The sequence below is a fragment of the Sciurus vulgaris genome, assembly GCF_902686455.1.
Source record: "Sciurus vulgaris genome assembly, chromosome: 5".
Classification (NCBI taxonomy): Eukaryota; Metazoa; Chordata; class Mammalia; order Rodentia; family Sciuridae; genus Sciurus; species Sciurus vulgaris.
The window spans coordinates 129,812,466-129,837,273 of record NC_136465.1 but is presented as its reverse complement, the minus strand read 5'-3'; the positions used below and the strand labels follow the sequence as shown (position 1 = coordinate 129,837,273).

Below are 24,808 nucleotides of genomic sequence, written 5' to 3'. Positions count from 1 at the left end.
AGTCAATCTGCTCAGCACATCCTGAGCATTTAAGAACTTGACTGGTACAGTAAGACCTGGGTTCAAATTTTAGATCTATCACCTACAACTCTTGGGCCTCCTTAAGTTTTAGTTTCTTCAACTGGAAAATGATGTTACCAAAGCATCTTCCTCATTGCATGTTTATTTATTTTTTTACTAAGATAAATGCATTCAAAAGTTCTTCGCATATTATGATATAACCAAGACCACTGCTTAATTACCCACTCCAGAGTCATGTTGAGAGTTGTGGGTTCACTTTTCTGCATTCTTAAAAATGTGTTTTAGTGTTTTAAGTTGAGTTCAGTCTTTTAGCATTGTTCTTGTTTTCTCAAAGCTTTATGGCAAAAGTTTCTCCTGTGATTTTTCTTGGAACTCTTGCGTAGTATTTGTCTAGGATTGGTCCCTTTGGCTCACTTATAGCTCCCATATGCACTCACACTGTATTCTAGTATACTTCAAATATTTTAAAAATTAATATATTAATTGCTACATTTCTTTTGCTTTTTGTGACTTGGTTGATTCATTGGTTTTTGACAGTGCGTGCTGAAGGAGCAAGTCAACACTAACTCACAGGTTAATCAGATCCATTTATAGGGGAAAATAGAAGTTGACATGATGCGGTAAGTAGGACAGGGATTAAGGAAACAGAAACAAGAATGGGAAAGATTTTATAATTCATTGTCAATAAAACTCTCTTCATTTTTTTTTTTTTTTAAATCTAAATTTGGATGTGCCTTGGATGTCAAAATCATCTTAACCATGTTTAACCTAACTTTTCAAATCTAAATGGGAAAGACAGAAACAAAATATGAATCATCACTTACCAAATAAATAAATAAGAATAAAAAGCTCTATTGCCGATTTGCCCCTCTGTGATTCCATCCCATTCTCTCAAATAGTCGTACCCATCTATTTTCCTCCCTTGTTCTTCTCTTTCATTTTTCCTGTCTCTAATCAGTTTTCAGACCAAACAGCTTGCCTTGTTTTGCTTTGGTATCATTTGGATGAGATGGGTAGAAAAGAGAGCTTTGAATATGAGAACCACCTTGGACCAAAGCAGTGGCACAAATGCCACTGTTGAAATAGCCTCGATTCCAATCTTTGCCACTAGGTGTCGGTAAGAAATCTAATTAAATATCCAGTTTAAACCCCAACATGAGTAGATTTTGAGCAGAGTGAGGCAGAAGTAAAAATTAAGGTCATGTGGCCTTGATAAAATCCTGCAGATTATCTGTAACACATTTTTTTCAAAACAGCAGGATGAGTCCTTGGCATACAAATTGAAAAGTTCATGAATTAACAAGAGTACACAAAGGGACTTAGTCTTTATTAGTGAAAATGAATAAATCCTATTTTATGTGCTCTTCCTTCTTTCTCTCCTATTAAATAGGACATGCTACTCCCCAAATTTCCATGAGCATAACCAGTTTTTATGTAGTCTAAACGTGTCGGCGGGGCTGTTAGTATCTGCAGAGGCTTCACTCCTTCATGGGTTCATATGTCGTATGTTCAGAGCCTATTTTGAAAAACAAGATCAATTAACCTAACACCTGTCCCTAGAGATATCATCGAGTGAACTCCTATTCATCCTTTAAGATTCACTTCAAATGTTTTCCAATCTGTCAAACCTGACCCTGGGCATTTTCCCTCAAAAACGGCAACTAATTGTTCATGTGTTTGTTTTCTCCATAGACTGTGAGTTCCCAAAGGACAGGGACCAATTCAGAAGCCTTCTTCACTCCAGCCGCGGTTGGCATGTTGCTTGCTGTTCTTTTCCTCTTGTAGCCTGTGGCAATTCAGGGCACAATTGCCAGTTCCCTGAGCTCTTCAGGAGAAGGTCCCTCCTGGCATTTCAGCAGGAGGTAAGTTGATTGTGTCTTTTCCGTTTTATAATAGTTCCTGCTAAGAAAGAGTAATTAAGTTTTCATTAAATTGATGTGGATTTTTATGATTGTGTGTGTTTGGTGTCTTCAGATGTTTATAAAAGAAGCTGCTGATCATCCATCCATTGCCAATCCATTTAAAAAGTTGCACAACAAAAGAGACAGGATCGTATTTATAAAAGACGCTAGAGTAAAGTTCTAAGCAAATTACTGCACTTCTTCCTGAGAGCAGTAACTTGACACTAGAAAACATCTTAAAGAGTTTAATATACTTGGAAATTCAAACAAATATTTCAAAATGTTGCCAGTAGTTACATGTGAATTTTCTCTATGTAAAAAAAAAAAATTGTAAAGTAAGTATAATTTACTTTGAGAAACTTACAACATAGCAAAATCAGTGTGCATTTATGTAAGGCTCACTGTGTACCTAGCACTAAGCTGCAGGAGGAAGGAGATAAGCATATGGTGGAGTCTGCCCCTCAGGAAGCTCATAATTGCTGGGCCTTTGCATGCAATGAATCTAAGTACAATTTGCCAAAATTGTCCTGGGGAACTAAAGAAGACTTGATGAATCCCACAAGGAAGGATGCAGTTTTCAGGTGGTTTTACAGAGAGCCATGACATTTGAACTAGAATTTTACCTCCTGCAAAGGTCAGAAAGTTTTACAGTTTCTACTTTTTGCCTTAGCTAAATAGAAGCACTGAGGGATTCAGGCAATGTCTACATAGAGGTTTAAAAACTAGGTTTGTAAAATTTTATTAACTGTTCAGATGCATATTTTAATCTAAAAGCGAAAGTTATTAGAGTAAGTCAAAATGATATTTTTTATATCCCTAATCTTATAGATTTCAAAGATTCAAAAATCATGGGTGAGATTGTTCAAATACAGATTCATCTGAAAACTTTTTAAATTCAAATTTCCTGGGATGGGAAGATAATGTGTTTTAAACCAGACTTCCATGTGATTCTTGTTTAAGTTCAATTTCATAAGCAATTTGATGTCAGGGGTAAAACTTGGCCTTGTAAGGCATGCTATAATTACTAATGTTATCTTCTTATCTACTAACAATATTCCTTCTGAGGGGTGATAAAGAAATGTAACAATCATTGGAAACTCTACTCTTTGCCTTAGGACAGTATATAGATAATTTTGCAACACCAGCAAGACTTCCATTCTAGAGATGGGCAAAATTAAGATTTAGAGAAATTAAAAAACTCTATCAGGGTCACACATCTAGTAAGAGGTGAAACCAGGAATAAATTGCTGGGCCTCTGCTTCTTGCCTATTTGAGTAGAGCCAGCTTATCTCGGTCACAGAGAGATCAATTTTAAAATGCATTTCCCAGAAGATAACTATTTAAGTCACTGTAGTTGAAAGAGAAAGACGCACATTGGTGTGCTCTGAAGTGGCTGCTGACCACTCAGTCGGCAGGGAATAGGGAGAACGCTTGTTCTCTGCTACTGACAGCCTTGTTCACCTTCTTTATCCAGCCTGCAGGCTGCTTCTTGGCAATTCTGAGTCAGAAAGCAAATTCTTAATCAGTTGCAGACAAATCTAAATCTTAGCACTCTCCACACCTCTTTGGTGTTGCTGGATCCCCTTGAAAATGTGTTTTAAAGGTGGGGCAGCTCTTGAAAGACCTGATACAATGCACAGGACAACATTTGCACAAATCACTCTGCTGATATAATGCATGGGATAACATTTGCACAAATCACTCTTCGCAAATGGATGGTTGGGTCTAACCAAGTGCAGAGAAAAAAACTTGAGATATGATCTTGGGTACAACCAGGATGAACTTGTGTACAACCAGGATGAACTTGAGAGCACAATCTCTTGCTAACCTCTAGAAGAGTTAAGGGAACTCCAGGGCTTTGGATGGGTCAGCCCAGTTGACTTCCGAGATGAGACCAGAATCTAATGGTGTAGAACTTCTTACCTGTAGCCACAGGGGTAAGCTCGCCTGCTATAATTGTCACTGATTAACACAATGAAAGGGGATGGATTTCCTCTTCCCTTTGCTGAGCAGTTCAGAAGACAGCTACTAGTTATAGAAAATGGTTAAGGAATATTTGCAACAACACTTTGCAAATAGATTTGCATATAGCATGTGTTATCAGAGATGGATGGCTCTGTAAGATTTTTAAAAAATTTATATTACCAATTATAGTCTCTGACAACCCTGATGCACATGGAAGCAGGATTCCCCCCTATTATGACTACAGTAACGTAACCCTGAGTTCAGAAACTAACACTCTAAAAACACTGGGGTTAACAGTCATTGAAAATCAACAGGAGTAATAAATACAACTTTGAAATTTGTTGAATTTTCTTCAGATAAGATTATTATTCTATACATGCGAATGTTTGTGTCATTTAAAAAGTAAACATCTCCCATTGTGAATCTATAATCAATTTTTGTCCTTGCATTTTCTCATTTTAAAATGGTTCAGATATTGTACGTGTATGTGTGTGCATACATCTCACTTCCAGTAATGACACCTCAGTGTGTCTATATTAGGAGTGACAAAGCAATCTTCCCTAAACTCTAGGACAAAGTCACGAAAGGGCCTCCTTGCCTCCTCTGAAGGATGTCATATGATTTCCTACCAAATTTCCTCCCAGAAATCTTTATTATTCTTTGTTTATGATATGATGCATCATTTTCTGGAAAAAGATAACCAACAGCCCAAGCTTTAATATTGTTTTTCCAACTTTATATTTAAGAAAGCTACTATTTCAGCAGCTGGAGCAACTGATTTAACTGGGCCCTGAACAGCCTTCTCTCACCATGCCATACAGGCAAGATAAACCAGCTGATTGTGTAACAGCAGAAATCCCCCTGTGCAGTTCGGGAGCTGGCAGAGGTACTGGGAATTTTTCTGGGCAGTGTTCCGGATGGCCTGCCCTGTCTGGTCTGTCTTTATCCCATTGTTCCCTAAAGCTTGGCCTCCACGGTAAAGCCTCGTGCTGTCATGGACTGTTCACTTCGCAGCACTAATTCCAACCATTAACTTAGTGATGGGACCCAGAGGAAACGCTGACCTCCAGCTGTTCTTTAGGAATGTCCTTGCATAGGAACAAACTGTGTCCTAACTTGGGTTATTAATTTTTATAATGAGACTTCAGTACAGTTAAGCTATATTTATACATGTAAAAGTTAAATAGAAAGTCTTGGACTTTCTCTGAATAAAACAGGAACACCACTCCATCACACACACACACACACACACACACACACACAATCTTATGCAACAATATTTTACTAGAAGTTATATAGGTGGTTAGGGTTATGGTTTCCTCCATAACCATGTTCCTTTCTTCGCATTTGTTTGGGAAAAATGGATATGCGCGTGCACATGCGTGGGTGTTCAATGGAGAAATGGTACTTTTTTTTCAGAGAACTTCCTTATTTTCTATTTACTTTTATATCACGGGTGTTTAATGGAGAAATGGTACTTTTTTTTTCAGAGAACTTCCTTATTTTCTATTTACTTTTATATTACGGAGAAATAATTTTTGCCATTTCTTTTTGCTTTCATGGATGCACTTCACAGTGAGTCTTAACTTGTTCCATCTTCTACTCCTTCCCATAGCAGTAGACGTGGCTAATCTGATTGTTCCCTGAAACTAACAAGTTATTCTTCCCTTCTTTCTTGGTAGCACACTGTGACCCCGTATGATTTTGTTCAGGTCAGCACTCCGTTCTAACAGACTACGCATTCCAAACTCCCTGGCAGCTAGCAGCGGCCAATGAGATGCACGCAGAAGTTGTTGGGTGGGGTTCCCAAGGAACTGATTCAGCTGGGAGGTATGTCCTTGCTCTGAACCCTTCTCTTTTCCTACTGCCTGGAGCATGGATGCCATGTCTATAGCTGCAGTGGCTATCTTGAAACCTTCAGGTGACCTTGAAAATAGAAGTTACCTGCCAAGATTGTGGAATTGAAAACAGAAAAATTCTGTCCTTGATGATTATGAAGCTCATAGCCAGACTTGCCTTATCTATCTTCAGGTATTTCTTTTTTGGGGAGGGGGGAATGAAAGTAAACCTATATCTTTTTAAACCAATAGTATTTGTGTTTTTGTTCAAAGCAACTGAATCTAACCTGTTACAAACTATGTACAAGTCACATAAGAATTGCTCCTTCCTGCCTCCCCTCCCCAATTCCCCACATCTCTATCCCCAGCCTCAGCTTCTCATCTCAAACTTGCAACTCTGGTGCTTGGTCTGCTTATCTCCTGAGGGGTGGAAGGGCACTGACCACCACTGAACACAGTGATCCAGCATAGGGAAAAGCCTGGATCCCAAGATGGCAGCAGGATCCAGACTCTTTATTTGAAGCAAATTAACCAATCAGCTTATTCATCACTTGGGTTTCCATAAGGAAGCACAAATAAAAAGGGATAGAGAAGGGCGACTGTTTTCCTGTATGGTATTTCTGAGAAAGCAGTGTTGGTGAACGTTTCTTCTTCAATGGGATAGCAGGGGAATGTGGGAAGAGAAAGAGAAGTTTTCCTAAAGTTGCAAATCCCTGAATTCACCTTGCTTATGGACATTTCTACATCGGTCCTCAGCCTGTCTTTCAGTTTGAATTCTGTGGCTATTTGGAGGTAGGGAAGGGCTGGAGTGGAAGTATGTCTCTAGATTCAGGGCCTTCCTGTCCAACAAGCATTTCACTGTTACCTATCCTTTAGCTGATTACTCCGAGGAGAAGCTGCAGGCACGTGTCTCTCAACGTGAAGGCACAAGCACCTTCTTCCTCATGTGCCTTCCCAGTGGTAAGGGGCAGGGCAGACCCAAGGAAGGGTATAGAGAGAGTGAACCAGGGTCCTGTCTGCCTGCTTTGGCTTCTGCAACGTGTGAATCCTAGCATTGTTTGTACATCAAGAATGAGGAGCAGGAGGACCCTTTTTTCAGTAGTGTATTTATTTCCTGATGAGTTCAAGGTGAGCAGTCACGATTTGCAGTGGCTCTTTGGACTGAGGATTCAGTGTGCTGCCCCAGGCTGCTCCTCCCTTCCATGGAACGTTGAAGCAATAATGTTTACTGTCAAGGAAATGGGTATGCTAATTTTTCACATTTCAGAATCTTATTCTTTCTGTCTACAGTCTTAAAAGAAATCTGAACGAAGAGGATTGAGATGGTTTTTATTATAGCAAACATGACTTGGGTAACTCCTCTTGAGCACCATTATCTGAGTTAAATGGAGACTGTTTAGTCTAATTTTCTAAAATTTTCAACTCCAATAACCAGTGGAGTTGACAATTTTGTGGACTATTTGGAGAATAGAATCTAATATTCAGGTCTATGTGATAACTGGGATAATAGAGCTTGAATCTCAAAGCTCTGTGTGTGTGCATGTGTGTGTGTGCACGGTTGTCCCAGGATTTGTCCCCAAAGATGACCCACTCAGAGCCATCGTGCGTCAAGTAGGCCAACTCCCTATGAGAAAGGAATACCTGCACATATGTTTAAGATTCATTGCTACATTGTGACTCTATTTAAAGCCACCTTGTGTTCAATACTGTCTCTTTCTTCATAATAATACCTTGAATTTACATATCACCTTTTGCTAGAAAACATAGGCATTTCAAAAATATACTCAGGTCTTATCACAAATGTGGGTGGCAAGTATTGCTCTGTTCTTCCTCCAGATGAGGAAAAGAAAGAAACAGGAATTAAGTGACTCATGTAGGTTCATTAAAGCATTTCAAAAAATCTAGATTCCCATTTGCTTTCAATTTAATTTAATATAATTTATTGAAGAGGGTTGGTTTTTTCCTCATCCATAACTTCTTACTGAAATCGAATTCACATACCATAAATTCATTTGTGTGAAAATCAGTTGTTTCTAAAATATATTCATAAACTTGTCCAACCAAAATCACTATCTAATTCCAGAGTATTTCTATCACCTCAAAAGAAATCTCACATACATTAGTAGCTGATCTTTATTTCCTTCCTTTCCCAACTATTGACAACCTCTCATCTATATTCTATCTCTATGAATTTGTCAATTCTGGGCATTTTATGTAAACAAATCATATATTACAACCTTTTGTGTCTGGTTTCCTTCACTTAGCATAATGTTTTCAAGGTTAATATTTTTTCTCTTTGTGGCTGAATAATATCCTACTGTATGGGGTTAAACCACTTTTTGTTTACCCATTCATTAGTTGATGGACATTTGGGTAGTTTGCACTTCGGGGCTATTATATACAATGCTTCTATGACTACCAAGAGTTTTTGTGTAGACAACTGTTTTCAGTTTTCTTGGGGTATACCTAGGAGTGGGTCTGTTGAGTCATCATAGCTTCATGTTTAACTTTGTGAGGAATTAACCAAATTGTTTTACCAAGGGGCCTCGCCATTTTACATCCCCATGGGCAGGGAATAAAGGCTCAGTTTCCCTACATCCTTGCCAATGCTGGTTCTGGTCTATCAGTTTGATTTGTAGACATCCTAGTCAAAGAGGTAGCTATTGATTTCTCAATAATAACAACTACTTTTAAAAATATATGATGCTATAGATTGAGTCACTTTGTAAGCTGGGAGAGTAGACTAAATCACTCAAGGAAAGCAAATCCCTTTCCTCATTACGTTCATTACCTATTCCTTATCTCTGAAAGGCTTTCTGGTGTCTGCACTTCATAGGAGAGAGAGCAAACTGCTCAAGTTCTTGCCTCCCCTCTCCATTTCCAAATCCCGTCCTCAGCTTATAGGGAGACTTTTCCAATTTTAACTCTCAACTCTACACGAAAGCTCTTCTTACCATTAAGCCTGGCTCAGTGCTTTTACCATCAGCATTTTCCATTAGCAGTTCTGGAATACTCTTTACTCCCCTATTTGATGCATCCCTCCTATTAGTAGTGATACTAAATATCAAATATGCCCATACATTGATTGTACATGGTGTCCTTATACAACTCTGTGATGCATGTTGTTATTGACCCAGAAATTCTGAAGCCAAGGAATTGAAGATGAAAGGTATAAGGTCAGTCTCCTTGACCACATTGCTAGTAAAGTAGGACTGACTGGGAGGGTGCTCTGATATTTACAGCCATACATTGCTTAACAATGGAGACAGGCTCTGAGACATGCATTGTTAGGTGATTTCATTACTGTGGGAAACCACAGAGTGCACTTACACACACCTCGCTGGGGTGGTCCAGGTCAATCATTTAACAGGGCCTCAATGCAATTTAGAGATGTGGTTGAACACGAGATGCTTGATGCTGTGCTGGCACACTGTGGCATGCTGTTTTACAGTAAACTTTTTTTTAATTATAGTAGTAGGAGTACACACAAAAATAATGATAAAGTATACTATAGTAAATACCTAATCCAGTCACCTGTTTATTATCATCAGGTATTATGTACCATATATAATTGCTTGAGCTATACTTTTATATAACTGCCAACACAGTAGGTTTGTTTACGCCAGTGTCACCACAAATACATGAGTAATGTGTGCATGATGTTAATGATAATGTCACTAGACAATAGGGATTTTTCAGTTCTGGATTCCTCATGGGGACCCTTATTGGACCTCCATCGTGTAAGGCGTCCAAAGTTGACTGAAACATCAGTATGTGACTGTAATTCTTCTTGGCTCCCTTTGAAAGTCTGGAGAACTCCCTTACACTGGAAAACCTTGAAAAGTAATTTCTTTTCCTTCTTCCCCCAATAGCACAATAATCCTGGAGGGAGTTGTAGAGCTAAGTAGGCCTGTCATGACTTGGTTTTATTTAATTATAATTTTAATTATTCTGTTAGGCCGTTTACATCCCTGGAGTCATTTCTCCTTCTCTGATACTTTCTGATAATTAGAAAATAAGTTTGTGAGTCATTTTCTCCGTGGTTTTAAGAGTGGTTCTCCTCACTGAGTCAGTTTAAGTTTGGGGTAGTTTTTGGTGTGCTGGTTATACATACAACCCAGTAGTCATCGTTTTTCTTGTCTGTAAAACAGAATATAGCAATGTCATTTTACAACAGGCAGAAGATGGCTCTCACTTAAACAAAATATTCTTCTTTCACACATTCTATGATTTTTTTATTTTTTGGTTTGTAAAATGCATTATTAGCATATATGGTAAGGATGCTCAGGATGCACTCTTGAATTTTTGATGCCAAAGTTTCATTAAATGGGTAAAGAGAATGGAAATTTCAACAATCCACTCAACATGAAAATAAAGGAGCCTTTATTTTAAGGGCCTATTTAAGTTGAGGTAGTTTCACTTTCTGGATATTGAGTAAATATTAAAAATAGAGGATCATGTGTTTTCTTGTAGTTTAAAACACCAGAAGGGGAAACACAGGGCCCCAAATGCTGTTTTTAATTTTTTTTTTCCTTTTCCTATCACAGCTTCCTCACCATCTTAAGAGAATAAAAGGGAGACTTGAGTATCTAGAAAAATATAGGCATTATCACTTTGCACAGGTCTTGATTATCCATTTTACTTTTATGACAAGTGAGCCCTGCCTTTCCTTCTTATCTTTCATCCTTACTATTTGCAAAACTAGAAAGTTGGGCATCTTCTCAATGATGGGTTATTATGACAGTAAACACATTTCTTACATTCCTTCTGGAGGGAAGGTGTATGTGTGTGTGTGTGTGTGTGGTGTATTTGGAAATCTTAGGGGTAAAACTAAAGAATACCTATAGGGAATAATGGCAAATTGAGTTTAATTAACATACTGTAATAAAACCAGTCCCTGAGAACCGTTCTGAATGTTGTCATAAAAAAACACTCTATTACATAGGCAAACATGAACTCAAAATAAATGATTCTCTTGAATTTTGCTGAAAAGACCCAGGGGCACTTAACCACTGAGCCACATCCCCAGACCTTTTTAATTTTAGGGTCTTGCTTATTTGCTGAGTGGGACTTTGAACTTGCAATCTTCCTGCCTCAACCTCCTCAGCCACTGGAATTAAAAGCATGTGCCACTGCACCTGGTAGTTTTTAGGGTTTTTTTAATTTTAATTTTATTTTAGTTAGCAATTTTTCATCTTTAATTAGAACCTTTTATTTTATTTTTAATTAGCAAATATGATGTTTTGGTGTATTTTTAATGTAGAATGATTACATCATATTTATTTATTTTTAAAAAATTTCTTTTCCCTCTAGTTTCTGGAAACATTTGGGTGAGATATTTTGGAGGTGCAAGGATCTTTACTGGAGATTTTTTCCTAACATTCATTTTCTGAAATAAGACATATACATGACTGATATTCTAAATTTCTCATAACTGGCACAGTTCTAAAATAAAATAGACAAAAAAATGTTTTCCATTTAACATTTTTAAAGGAATTTATATCAATGATTGAGACATTGAGGTGTATGTTATATTTATTCCTTCAATATACACAAAATACTCAGTGTTTGCACATTTCTTGTACTTCTCTTCTTTCCCAGCTTGGAAATAGTTTATTTATTTGTTTTCAACTCTCCTATTTTCCCTGTTAATAGTATTTTGGAATGTTTGAAGAAGAAAATTGTAGTGGTTGTGGGGTTAGAAAATCTGGATTTGAATAGAGTCTTTATCATTTGTTTATTTAAAAATTTTGTGGCAAATTATTTGACTTCTTTCAAATAATTATTTTTTAATAAAAGTGAAAAAATCTTGATACTTATTATTAATATTAGGTTAATAATTGAGTTCTCAATACACAGCCCTACTATTATAATTCATTTAGAATCAATGATGCCTTGAAAATTAAATATACTAATAATTTCCCTCTGGTCATTCCTCTCATGCCCCATCTCCATATTCACCATTGATATCAATATTTGTCAGTATTTAAACAAATTATAATGACTTTTTCCCCAAAGGGATTTTACTATTTTTATGGTTTATATGGATTTTTTTTCTTTTTTCTTCACATCATTTTTGGAAATGGGTATCTAATAAATAAAATAAGTATTGATATATCTTACAAAACAAATTGATCACCATGAATTAGACCACTTTGTTTCAGGAAACAGTGTTGGGATACTCAACAGAATATCTCAGGGAATTCATAGGAAAGACTTAATGGTTAAGAAATTCTATAGTAGATCACAGAGAGGCAGTAGAAAGGCAAAAGAAAGGTAAGGTGAGTCTGATGAAGGGGTAAGCATCGTGGGTAAACCATGGTGTTCTTGGAATTGTGGGACACACAACTGATCAGAAGGGACTCCTGAAGCTACCTGACTAGAGCTCAGAATGCCTAAAAAGCTGGATGGTTGCTGTAGGTCCAGGAGACAACTCCAGAAGAAGGCCTTGAAGCTATCTACAGGAACACGACACCTTATGGAAGAGAAGCGTGTGGGGCTCGTCCAAGCCAGTGGTGGAACATTTGCAGTGAGAATTTGAGATTCAGTGCCCAAACTAATACTGTATGTTGCTGTGACCAAAATACTTGACAAGAACAAAATGGAGGTTTCAGAGAGGACGTTCACTGTGGACCAATTACATTGCTCTGTGTTCAAGGTGAGGCAAAACATCATGGCAGAAGAGCATGGGAAGGAGCACTGCTTCATTCATGGTAGCAAGGAGGGGGGGGGGGAGAGAGAGAGAGAGAGAGAGAGAGAGAGAGAGAGAGAGAGAGAGAATGAGGTTATGAGGTTGCAGGGAAGTAACCCTTCCAGGACAAACACCCAGTGACCCACCTGCCTATAGTTGCCACCCAGTTAGTCCATTCAAACTAGGATGGACTGATTAGATTAAAGTTCTCATAATCTAATTGTTTCATCTATAAGCATTCCTGCATTAACATAGGAGCTTTTGCAGGAAACCTTGTATCCAAACCGTAACAGCCACCTCAAGTAACAATGTTCTCTCTGGGCCACTAAAACACCACAAAATATTTTATTCCTAGCAAGTGATATAAACTTAGTAGATATCTGCTGAACTTACTCATTCATTCTTATTCCTTTAAAAATTATTATGAAACTCCTATTATAGCCCTGATACTTTTTTAAGATTTAGGGTTATAGTAATGATAGGTGACTCCCTGAAGTCCTAGAATTTATATTCTGGGGTGGAGGTGGTCAGATAAGAAACATGAAAATAAACAAGCAGGATTATATCAAGTAGTTATACATACTGTAACATGACTTCTCTAGAGTGAAATTTTAGACACAATAATCAGGAGAGTATTATTTGAGGTTTGGATGATGAAAATCAGCCCTCTATCCTAAGATCCAGGCAAGGGGAACCTGGAGTGGATCCAAAAACATATAATGTTTGCTGATTTGTTCTGTATCTTAAGTAAACCACATTTTAACATGCTGAGATCAAGAAAGCTTTATTCAAAGTAGTAATTAAACATGTTCCATTTCCCAAGCAATGTTAGGTGCCAGGGCTATAAAAGACATGACCTCTCTCTTCAAGGAATGGACATTCTAATATGGAGATCCCAATGTACAAACAATTACAATAAACAATAGGAATGCTGTGATGGAAGCATGCTCAGGGTACATGGGAGACTTATTAAGAAATGCCTCTATTGTAATGGAAATTGACAGATGTCTATATGCTGGGAAAAATTTTTCTATGGTCTTCTCAGTTTCTGCATGCCTTTCCAACAGAGAAACTTTTATTTGAGGTTATCTTCAAAGATTTTTGTACAATAAACAGCTTGGAGGTGAGAGAATGTTTCTCACTGGAGCAGATATTTGTTTCTTTGCCAGGATACTGAAAAAATATGTTTCCCTTCATGGTAAAGGTTGAGTAGGTTTCCTTATAGCCTCTTTAAAAGATTGAAATTTCCTAGGTTCAAGTTTCTCACCTGTGTTGCAAACCCAGTGTGTATATTGTATCTATGAAGTCCATTTCATGCTTCCCCATAGAATTTTGAGGACAAGGAGAACCAATATGAATATTATATACTTCCTGCTGTACAATGAGTATAAAGTCCTCTTTCTCTGAGTCAGGAGTCTTGTGTCTTCTGCAGGAATCCACACAATTGTGGCATGCTACCTAGTTGTTTGAAAGTAGATCCTTATAATTTTTGAATGGTAACAATATGAAAATGACATAAGCTTTCTGGGCCTTAATTTTGTCACTTGAAAACTTGGGATATTAATCTGCATCTTACAAAATCATAGTAAGAATCAAATTGGATATCATAGGTATAACAGAGACTGTCAGCTATTACTTAATATCTGTTCTTTCTGTCTCCTGTAATAGAAAAACTTGTAGCACAGCAAAGACCACCAGATTGACAAAAAGTACACCTCCTGTTCTCTCTTGCAGCAGGTTGTGATCCAGCAACAAAGCTGTAGTCAATAGGATGCGAGAAGCTGTAAATACAACTTTCAGATGATATTCTTGAGAAAAAAGAGATTTACCTACCCTTTCCTTTTAGGAAAGAAGAAAGAAGACATAGTAGTTATACACCTTAAACCACTTGGATGAGAAACACACCATACATGATATAAGGATTCTGGAGACTCTGTCTTTTTTTTTTTTTTTTTTTTTTTTTTTGGAGCCACCATTTGAGTCCTAGACTCAATAATGTATAGATAATTATGTGAGAAAAAGAAATTTCTATCTTGTTTGAGCCACTCCTATTTAGCATTTAGTATGTCTATTGAAACAGTAAACCTATATACTAATTAGTGGAGGGGTGAGAATATCGAATACCATTTGGTATCAATTTTCTTCTACACAGAGTTCAGTTTTCCAATTCTGTTTCAAAGTGTGAATGAATAGAACAAGAATGGAAAAGAATACAAATTACTACCTAGGGTCCATTTGAGAAAGCCTTTATGAAGAAATTACTTGCAGGAACCTAAGTGGAGTGAACACTAATTCTCACAGCAAGAGGTTAAGTTGCATTGTGGATGGCCGCCTTGCTTGGGAAGTTTATGATAATCTAGCAGGCAAAATGAAAGGAGGCAAAACAGAGCACGTAAAGTCAGAATCCTGTGACTTTGGCCTTGAGTGTGTTTGATCTGGCAGGAAATATTTTCCATGAGTAACCGAGTCAATGGGATCAAATGGCAGTATATAATTGAAGCAAGTTAATGTCCTAATTCTCTCCATGATCCAATGTGAAGAAAAGCAACTATTTAAATGCTTTATAGAAAAGCATTTCGTGCAGAATCCTTGGGGAAAAAATTAAAAATTGCAATCTCATGCCAAATATTCCTAAAGTTTTCTCAACAGTACAGTTAATCCTCTGTGCTGGCAAAAGTCACTTTCCTTTCATTATTTATGTCTGTATTGGCAAAGAAATTCTTTGGCACAAAGAAAATATACACAAAAGTGTCATACCACACTTGACATTGTCACTGTGGTGACAAGGTTTTCTCCAGCCGTCAGTTTCAGGAATATTTTATTTCCTTTGATGAAGCACTGCTTTGTGGTGAGAGGTGGCAGGCAAGGCCTTTTATCCCCTGTAATGTCTTCATTAGTAACAGCAGTAATAAATTACCTTGGAGAAAGAGGGTGCAGAATAAATGGTCAACATTAAGGCCTGGGGTCTTTTTGTAAGAGCTCACCCATATCATTTCATAGAATTGAAAGTGAATTCAGCAGCAGGGGTTTTGAATGCTGGAAAGGTAGGGAATAACTTCCATTTCTCTATGCTTGTTGGTGACATAAGACATCCTATTATGTGCAAAGATTCTTCATTTTTCTCCCATGCACTGTGTCATTACCCACCTGGAAACTTATAAAACAAATACAAATTGAGTCTCCAGGTCTATGCAATGAATGAATAAGTGACTTTAAGATCCATGGAGAAATTCTCAGATTAAAGAGAGTCTTTTTCAGAAATTCACAGCAAGATTTCCCAACACTACATGGGACTCTAGTTCTGTAGCATGATAGCATGCATAGTGAAAAGACTTAGGAGTTTCTTGATCAAATCTTAATTTTTGGAAAACCAAGTTATGTAAAATTAATCATGATCCTTTATTGTAGGGCTTCTGGAGTATTCCCTAAGATAATGCAAACTTTGAAATTTCAAAGGATAAAGAAAATCAAGTTTCCTGAATTTACTTCCCCACAAAAATCTTTGTTATGGGCCTACATCATCCCATGAAGCATTTTGAAAAATCTTAAATCAGTTAACCCATCTGCTTTCATGTCTAATGAGCACATACCTAAAAAAACCCAAAATTTTCAAGGAACACCCACTAACCTGATGGTCAGGCCAAAGCCCACATTCTTGGTGAGGATGTTAGACTCAATGGTGTTTTAGCAGAGATATTATTGAGTCCAGGAGACCATTAAAAATAAAGCAATAAAGCTGCTCACTTTGAGCTTCAGCAGAGATGGACAGTCAACTTTGTGTAATTACCAACTCGGTGGATCGGTTTTTCCCTTTTTTCCTCTTTGAGAGAATGCAAAAGTGATGTCATCACCTCATCTCTAAAATATGAAATAGTGCCTCAGAAAGGTTGGTACTTCCCTGTTGACATCTTTAACTTGGGCATCACACTCCAGATTGGCCTCTTATTGCTGATCGAGAGCCCCAAATACTTTGGAATAGGGCTGCAGGATTACAATTGACCTTTGCCATTAGCGAGTGTGTGCATGCATGTGTGTGTCGGTGTGCATATGCAAGTTCACACACATGGACAAGTGCTGAATTGGAGGACTAAGAAGATACTCCAGAAAAGGGAAAACAAAGTACTTTGCAAAGTCTTTAAACCTAATGAGAATTTCAGAAACTGCAGTTCCATTAAATTCCTCCCTATGTTGTGTTTTATAGTTTTTTGGTTTTCAAATTATGATAAGCCATGGACACTAGAACTGGTCCCATGGATTTCTTCCCTATTCCAAAGAGAAATCTTCACTTGGTATTTTAATTTACTGCTTCTAGGAAAATGTGTGAGGTAATGAAATATCCTTTTAGTTTAGGCTAAATTAGAGTCAGATTTTGAAAATATAAAACAAAGAGGCTGCCTAGCATAGTGATCAAAAATAGAGATTCTTGAGCTATCCTTGCTGAACTTAACCCAAGTTCTGTGCCCTTGGCCAAGTTATTTATCTGCTCTATGCCTCAGCTTCCTGGTCAGTAAACTGGATATGACAATAGAACCCACTTCAGGTTATAATGGAATTAGAGTTCATAGTTAAAAAGCTCTTAGAATAATGAATGCTACTTAATAAATGTTTGTTATATCAAACTATATTTTAAGTGTGGTTTTCATTTTCTCTGTTGCATGTTGTAATACTCAGAAGTCATTCCACTGTACATCTCAGGGAACGCTGGCAAGCCAGTATCCCTGAAAAAGAAGAGACATGCTGCAGGGCAAGTGTTGGCCACAATGAGAAGAAGCAGGCTCCTGCTGGATTCCAGAAGGAACCAGAGGAAGCAGGCATGGGTTTGCATGTTGCAGGCTGTTCCTCCCTCCAATAGGAGAATTCTGAAAAGGGGTAGGGTCACAAGTTATAAGCAAAGCAGAGAGCAGAGGAGGTTCTTCCATGTTGGGATGTGGGAAGGATCAGTCTCACAGATGCCCCCTCTCCTTGCACACCAACACTGATGGACCCCATCAGAGCAGACTTAGCACTGGTGGTATGTTTAGGCCAAGGGAGGTCTACATTTGGTTCTCCTGATTCTCATCCTATTCCTCTTGAGCACTGGAAATTCCAGGATTGTATGGAGTCAATGCAGAAGTTAGCTAATAGTGCAGAGGGTAGGGATGTTTACTAGGTATGTTGCTTGGTAGAATTAAATGGACTTGGTAGCTGAGGACCACAGCCAGGACTCAGCAGGACACAGCCAAAAACTTAGAGGCCTCTATCATGAGGCAGAAGAAGGGGACATCTGAGGACTAAAAAGAGTTACCTGATGAGAGATTTTCAATTATTTTGTACAACTGAGTTTGCAATTAGCTTAGATTATCAGAGGAGCAGGTGTTTGTGAAGAAAATCAGATAAGCTATAGAAAAATAAAAACTTTTTTTTGCATATAGGAGCACACTGTAGTTTCAATGCTCACCTCCACAATGGAAACATTCATTCAAAATGTAACTATTAATAACCAACAGCATGCAAGGTGTTGTGCTTATGCATAAAAGGATAGAAAGTGAGTCAGACAAGGGTGGTGTCTGAGATCTTGGACAAGAAAAAGATGAGTTTAACATAGGAAAAGATTGCTGGACTCAATTGTGATGTGCTGAGTTGAAGGGGTGACTGAACCTCATGTAAAGGTATCCATCCAAGAGTTGGAAATGTAAGGTTGGAGCACAGGAAGGAGAGCTGAAGATATTTGAGAGCCTTTCCAGTTAGAGATGATGAATAAAGTCACATGGATGCCAAAGAGAGAGAAAGGAGTTAGGGTTACTTAGTTAATGAACATGCACAGATCCCTCTGGTGCAGATGTAGATAAAGAAAGGTGAATCTGGAATTGGCCAGGATGATTCCAAGGAAAGATCTTGAGTCTTTCTATGTTATGCCTTCAGGTGGCAGAGACCACTTGAGCAGACCAATTGCCAAGTTCTCTTCTTCGTAAACACCTGGTTCAAACATGTTTTTCAGTCTCCCTTGCTTGAGGGTGGTCAGTCTAGACCCACATGTGTTTTTTGGCTTTCTTCTACGTAAGAACAAATCTGCTTTCTTTCTACAATTTCCAGCTTAATAAGACACATTAAGAAGCCAGGATCAAATCACTGTGTGGACAGAGTCCTCATTCACTGCAACCAGCAAGGAGAACGATGTGAGGACTCAAGTGAGAAATACACCTTTATTTTTAAACCACTGGCATTGAGAGTGCTTCTGTTTCAATGACTTATGTTATTATTTACCTAATTAATACAAATCGAGGTTGATTTGATTCACTATCTCGCATTAATCAGTACCCATGGGAGACTGGGATATCTTTCATGACAGTTTATTAATTCCATTTGACAAGCGTGTCTCATTCAGTGCAGAAATTCTTTCTATGACATGATTCAAGCCTTCTCTCCCCAATCTATTCCAAAGCTTCTTTACCTGCTTGTCATGAGCACTCACTGCACAGGAAACACAAGGAGTTCATAAAATCATCATGTCCTTGGTCACTAGGGAGATCCAACAGAAAAGAGAGACTGTTTGGGAAGCATGAAAACAGAACAAGGGGAGTTGGTTAAAACAAGGTCTAACAGCAAAGAGCTAAGAGACTCTGAAGCATCCATTTCTTGAGATCATGTTCCTAAGTGTGACTAAAATATTGACAACTGCTAACTAAATTTTTTCTATCAAGCAGTCCTTGAATCAGTCCTCTGCAATGGTCTGATTAGATTGTCCCCTTAAAAACTCATATTGAAATTTGGTCCCAATGTAACAATGTTGAGAAGTAGTGGAAGCTTTAAGAGGTGACTAAGAAATTAAGAAGGGAGCTAGGAGATGTAGCTGAGTGGTAGAGAACATGCATATCATGCACAAGGCCCTGGGTTCAATCCCCAGTGCTCTAGAACATACAAACAAGTTCTGGTTATTATGAAGCAAGGTTTCTCCTTGTATTTTGTTTCTTCCAAATGTATATGTGTGCCTTTCCACTTTGCTGATGTGACCTGAAGCAGCACAAGGCCCTTGCAGATGACAGCACCATGTCCCTGGATTTCCAGATTTAAGAACTATCTACTAAACAAATCTCTTTCTTTTATACAGAAACAGAAAATGAACTAAGGCATCCTGCCATTCCCATTTTCCTTTTTATGTGCTATCACAGCTTCTCCTTTATCTCCATTAGTAGAGCGCATTCTCACCAGCTTTACTGATGCATTTAATCATGGTACCATTCTCTTTTCTCCAATTATATGGCCATTTTATAGTCCCCTACATTATGGTTGGGGAGGGGCAGTTGGTAAAACATCTCAAAAGCTTTCAAGGAGGGTCATGTTAGTGCTGAGCTACAGAGAGCAATATCCCCTGTAGGGGATACGCACGGGCAAACCTGTAAATACTCAGGTTACAGTACACGGTGAGGGCTACCACAGGAGCAGGCACCAGAAGCAGCTACAGCAGAGGAAAGTGCAATTAACACCTCGTTGGGTGTCAGGCATAAAGGAAAAGAAGAAAAGCTTCCTGAAGGAGGTGGTGATGATTCTGCAACACTGATGGACGTACTCTAGAAAGGGAAAATACATTGAAGGAACAAGCCATAGGATGGTTTGAGGAGCCCACGTAACTATAACAAGTTAGTTAATCGGTGGCATGCCGGTGAGAGGCATAACATGAGAGGAAGGAGAGAGGTGAGCTTGATGAGACGTACAGAGGTCTCTTGCCATGAGGACCTCCTGTGTGTATGTTTTCTTTTGTTTTTGTTTTTGTTTTTGCTGGGGTTGCTATAACACATTTCACAAACTGGCTGGCTTAAACAACAGAAATTTGTGATCTGACAGCTCTGGAAGCTTAAAGTCCAAGACCAAAGTGTAGGCAGGGTTGGTTCCTTCCAAGAGCTGTAAGAAAATGATCTGGTCCACATCTCCCCTCTAGCTTCTGGTGGCTGGCCAGCAATTTTGGCATTTCTTAGCGTGTAGAAACATTACCCCAATCTTTGCTTTCATCTTAAGATTGTACTCTCCCTGTATGTGTGTCTGTGGCTGAAATTCCCTTTTCATAACCAGTCACATTAGATTAGGGCCTACAGTAAAACCCATATTTTAACTTGACCACCTCTGCCAAGGCACTGTTCCAAATAAGGTCATATTCTGAAGTACTGAGGGTTAAGACTTCAACATAGAAAATTTGGTGTAACACAATTCAATCCATAACCACCTGCATAAAGAGAACAGCTAAAAAAAATCAAAAGAAGGCACAATCGTAAAAACAGGAAGAGAATTCAGTGTTAGAGAAGAGCAGAGGGAGGGCTATTCAGCAATGCTGGTCACTCTTAAAGGTCAAATAAATGGAAGCACCAAACCCCAATTCAGCCTCTTGCACTTCCTTTTCTGTGCCTCATTTTTCTCCTTTGCAACATAGGGGTGATAATACTTCCTATAGCATTCCATGAGGATTAAATGTGATTATGCACATAGTACTATTCTTAGCACATAGTAGGTACTATCATAAAAAACTGGATTTAGTCACACAGTAATGATATCTTTAATATGCAAGTGCTACTAAATGTCAACAGGGTTCTAGATTAGCATCAATTTACTCCCTAAATATACAACATCATTTAAAAGCTGATACCCTGGGAGGCTGCCTTTGCCTCCCACCATGTGTAAAACTTGCTAAATTTCATACTTGCTTCATGTGACCAAATATTATGGAAATATACAAGTACAAAGAGTGTGAATTGTGGCTATGAAGTAGGATTTCAAAATTTTCCCCCCTGTACCTTCAGGATATTAAAGATCTGATTTGACACCTCATGAATTGTTTTCTCCAAGTTGCTGGGATTTAGTGTGGTAACTGATCTTCCCAGAGGGCAAAACAAAATCTTGACTTTCCCATTGTATCTAGCTGTCAGAGTATCCAAGAGGTAAGTTCCCTTTCCTTCCACCATTCCTCCCACCAAAAAAGTACCAAGATCCTTCATTCAGCGGCAGGATTAGTTTTTCCTCGGATGCAGGAAAAAACTGCTTTAGATGTTATGCAAACTATCTTGGAAATACATTTTCATATTCATGGCACACTCAAATGATGCTTGAAAAAATCATGGACATTGTGGCTGATGGTATTGAGCCAAAACAGAGACTTGGGTCTATGTCTGTATCTTTTTAACTTTCCTGGACCTTTGCTTTACTGATATTTTGCTGGTACCGTTAAGAAGTTCTAAAAAAGAACCTTACTGGTGATATTCATTTAAAGAATGTTTTTGAAAGACACAGATATTCCAAAACATGCCCATTGTCTAAACATTGTGAGATAGAGTATTCAATGTCAATTTTTCTTTTTTTGCTTTCAAAGCGGCTTTAGTACATTTTCCATCAATCCTAAACTTTTTTCCTCTTGGATTTGCTTTATTTACCTTCAGTTATTCCAAGCCTATTTATAAACAGTCTGTTTGGAACAAAGGGAGAATTCCCAGGTACTACCAATCATCCCAGTTACCTACATCACTGCTGCTAGCTCAAATGTGCTACAGAAGATCAAAATACATGAAGAAAACCCTCCATGCTGGTTTCTTCACCTCCGGGCTTTTCTGAGTTATGGAACATGAGGTCAATCAATGCTTATTTGTTTTTCCATCTCCTGCTCTCTTCCAAGTCCCCTTTCCCCAAGGTTAGGTCCTTTCCCTCAGGTTAGGTCCTTTCCCTACTTACCTTGATTTCTGTCATAACTTCTGAAGTATTCTCTCCTCCATTTCAACATCTTTTAACCTAGGCACTCAAGTCCTGTCTTGAGTTTGGGCTCTGGAACATCAAGGGTCTCCATTGTCCCCAGAATAAAGTTCAAATATCCTCATATATCATTCAAGGTCCTTCAAAGGTATGCCAAAGTGTCACCTCTTAGTCTTTTGTTTCTTGAAACTCTTCCATACAATGTCTGCTCTAGCCAGGCAGAGCTGCCTTTCCAAGGACACCTGTATCATGGCAGATACTTTGATCATTCTCTTTCCTCTGGGTGAATAGAAAACATTGCCCAGGGAATTCTTTTCTTCTGACCCCTATAATTTACTACGTTCTACCTTATTTATTTGCATATCAATCATCTTGTTCCTAGACTGTGGACTCCTTGAACATGTAGATATATCTGATTCTTACCCCGTGGCTTAGTGCTTCACATGTATAGCAAGCACTGAATACCATGTTTGCGACTCAATGCCAGGCTAATGGATGAAGTGAAAACTTTAAAAATCCTCTTTGTGCATTGTCTGCCTAGATACGACCTTCAAGCACACTTATACAAACAACACTTCACGCAACTCTGATAGAAAATGTATACCCCTGGGAGAGCTCCTTTTTGCTCTCCGTCATATATTATTATTTTTTAAATTTATGTTTTGTCTTGTTTTTCTATTCTGGGGCACTCTACCACTGAGCTACTGCCTCAGCTTTTTTATTTTATTTTTAAAATTTGAGACAAGGTCTCACCGTGTCCAAGGCTAGCCTCAAACTCATGATCCTCCTCTCCGCCTCCCAAGTAACTGGGATTGCAGATGTGCACCACTGAACTAGACTGTTTTTTATTGGTACATATTAGTCAAACAAATTACTGGGTTTCACTGTGACATTTCCTTACATGCATATATCATGTATTCATCATTTGCCATCTCCCTTCCACCCTCTCTGTTCCTCCCATTCCTCCCCTCCCCGCCGCTCTGCCCCAATTTCCTTGTCAGTCCCTAATTGTCCCTCTTCTACTTTCAGGGCATATTTATTTTATTTTATTTTTTTAACTTTCTACATGTGAGAGAAAACATGTGATACTTGTCCATCTGTGTCTGACTTATTCTACTCAATATGACATCCTCCAGTTCCATATATTTTCCTGCAAATGATGGTATTTCCTTCTCTTTATATACAAATAATATTACATTAAGGACAAATACTGTATTTTCTTTGTATTATCTGTTGATAATTCCATATCTTGGTTATTGTGAATAGTGCTGCAATAAACATGGATGTGCTGGTCTTTTTTGCATGCTAACTTCAATTTCTTTGAATATATACACAGGAATATATAGCTGGGTCATATGGTAGTTCTAATTTTTTTTTTTTTTGAGGGACCTCCATACTGTTTTCATAGTAGTTTATATTCATTTATATTCCCATCAACAGTGTATGTGAGTTCTTTTTTCTCTACATCCTCACCAGCATTTGTTAGTTTTGGAGTTTTGATAACAGTCATTCTGACTGGGGTGGTGTGGAATCTCAATGTAGTTTTGATTTGCATTCCCCTGATGGCTGATTATATTGAGCACTTTGTCATATATTTATTGTCCATTTGTGTCATTTCTTTTGAGAATTATGCCTCAGATCATTGGACCATTATTTTGGATTAGATTATTTTTGTTGTGTTTAAGTCTTGTTTTTGTTCTTATTTATATATTCTGGATGTTAATCATCTATCCAATGAATATCTGGTAAAGACTGTTTCCATTGTGTAGGTTATCTCTTCATTCTGTTGATTATTTTAACTGTGCAGAAGCTTTTTAATTTAATGCAATCACATTTGTCAATTTTTGTTTTTGTTTCCTAAGCTACTAAAGGTCAATCTAGGTTTTTTTTTTTTTTTTTTTTTTTTTTTTGCCTGCATCAATATTGAAACTTTCCCCTACATTTTCTTCTACTAATTTCAGTTTTAGGCATAGCCTTAAGATCTTCAGTCTGTTGAATTTTTAATTTTTAATTCCTTCATGGAGAATTTCTGATTGATTCTTCTTCAGGATTTCTATCTCCTTATTAAAGTGGTATTTCATATTTCACTTCTTGGATTTTCTCTCTGATTTCACACCTTATATCATCTTTTACCTCACAGATCAGTTTACCTATGAACTTTCTAAATTCCTTCTCTGATATTTCCTTCACTGTGATATCATTGGGTTCTGCTAATAAAGCATTTTGATTTGTTTGGGATGATTTGCTCCCTTGCTTTTTCATTTTGTTTCTGTGTCTTTCCATTTATCATTAAGAATCTGAGGTGGCAGAACTTCTACCCTCAGAATTTATATTGTTTCTGAAGAATTTTAGTATTTCACATTTTAGGTGAAAACAAATAATAGCAACAAACAATGCAATCAATATTTGGCATTAAACTAAATACTTTCTATTTTGCCATCTGCACTACAAACATAAATGATATGATAGGCAATTGCCAACAGTAGAGATATTATGTTTACAAAATGGTTTACTATTTTAAAAAGGTGAAAAGGGAGGATACAGAGGAGATATAGGATGCAATAATTGAGAGAAAATGAGAGGGAGTAGTGGTAAAGTGTCAAAGAAAAAGAAAAAAGAGAACAATAAAAATTGTTCACAAAAGAAAAAAGGAAGAGAATCAAGGGAAATAGAAATACAAAATA

General features: G+C 37.8%; 1 long non-coding RNA gene across 1 annotated transcript in view; it reads left to right on the top strand.

Moving 5' to 3' along the window:
- LOC306662498 overlaps positions 1 to 24,808 on the top strand; it is a 178,751-nt gene that overhangs the window by 634 nt on the left and 153,309 nt on the right. The window contains exons 2-3 of the long non-coding RNA XR_013764131.1: positions 980 to 1,138; positions 1,714 to 1,883. This is a non-coding gene — a long non-coding RNA (uncharacterized lncRNA). The remainder of the gene's footprint in view (positions 1 to 979; positions 1,139 to 1,713; positions 1,884 to 24,808) is intronic.